The sequence below is a fragment of the Eriocheir sinensis genome, chromosome 56, assembly GCF_024679095.1.
Source record: "Eriocheir sinensis breed Jianghai 21 chromosome 56, ASM2467909v1, whole genome shotgun sequence".
NCBI lineage: Eukaryota > Metazoa > Arthropoda > Malacostraca > Decapoda > Varunidae > Eriocheir > Eriocheir sinensis.
The window spans coordinates 4990894-4992573 of record NC_066564.1 but is presented as its reverse complement, the minus strand read 5'-3'; positions in this window follow the sequence as shown (position 1 = coordinate 4992573).

Here is a 1680-nt window from a genome sequence, read left to right as displayed (position 1 = left end):
TTGGAGTCTGTGGGGAGAATTTAGGTGATCTTTAAAAGTGATATGATGTCAGAATAGATATTGAGAAAGTTTATTGTGACTTTTCATTTATGTTATATCTTAGTTTAATTCTGGGTATGGGCTCTAAATTCGATGGTGGTTTGTTTAGCTTTAAAATTCTAACGCTGTGTTGCAAGAACCTTAATTAAGAGGAGAACGTCACCCTTGCCACGACCCATATTCTCAAGCATTTCGGGGCTTACACACCCACACACTGATAAGGCTTTCGTAGACGTTGTTTGTATTTCCAGGGATAGTTTTTTGAGCCTTATGATATATAATTTGACAAGGCTTCTGCGTCATGAATTCGAAAATACTCATGAGAACCCGATTAATCTCCATTGTTGCCTTTTGAAATACTTATTGTGGGAGTCGAAAGCGTTTGAGAATACATCGAAGTGTATTACATAACTTGGTGCAGTAAAGACTTGTGAGCTGCCATTGTCGTGCTCTCGTTTGTCACAAGGATGCTGAGGACAGCGCGACAACCCCCATCTGTCAGCTGAGAGAGAGAGAGAGAGAGAGAGAGAGAGAGAGAGAGAGTTCTACATTAGGAAAATTAGAATTCTCTGAGGTGTTTTTTGCGTCGATCTGCATTAACTCAGATGGAAATAAAAACAAAAATAAAATGTCCTTCTCTTCACATTATATATAGATATTTAAATTTATCATTGTAGTAATCAGCCTTTTAAAACAGTTGTCGGTCTTCCCTTTTCGTTTATGTTTCTCCGTCTAAGCTTACCTCAATATTCCATACCTTGAGAAGCTATTCAATGCAAGCTTTCCCACGGTACAGGTAGAGGATATAATCTGATCACGGGTACTTCGCAAGGGAGAAAACCTTTAAGTAGTATTACCGAGACTTGAGTGGATTGGTTGTGGTTCTCTTGCGTCATTGCCGTGAGAGAACTGGAACTAGAAGGAAATACGTATTGCCTTGCCTGATCCGACACATTGCAACAAAAGACTAGCCTAGCCATCCTCCTTTGCTTACGTGCTTGTTCTTTGTGTGTATTCTGTGATAGCCTGATAAGGGGGTGAAGGGAATCTTTATGGAGGGTAAGAGGGACACACACACACATACACACACACACACAGAGGATTGATAAGCAAGTGGAGTGTGTGCATGAGTGTGACCAACCAACGCGAGGTGATGTAGGCGGGAGTGTGGCAGCTCACTGAGAGGCATCACGGCTTTAAACGTGCTGGAGACAGGAGAGCTGAGTGTTTGTATAGCGTCTTGCCCCGCCCCTCCCTCCTCCAGCCTGCAGCGTGGTGGTGGTGGTGGTGATGGGGATGGATAGCTGTGGTGGTGGTGGAGGCCGCAGCACCACACCATCTACTCCTGCTCTCGTCGTCGCTGGAGGCTGTTGGAGTAAGGGAGGGAAGAGAACATGTGTAGCAGCTGGAATGTTACTGCAACTCTTCGGGGCGTCCTACTCCTCTCCCCCTAACCCTCTCCCCCTACCCTAGCCTCTCCTCCTCTCCCCGACTCGCGTGAATGAGATGCCAAAAGTTTCCAGCCGGGTAGATTATTCCAATAGTTCAGTTTTGTTTTTCGTTTTGTTTTTCCGTCGCCGCTTTTCGCCGTTCTCTGCCCCGGAGGTTCATGTCACCGCTGCCCAGTTGTCAGAGGGTCAC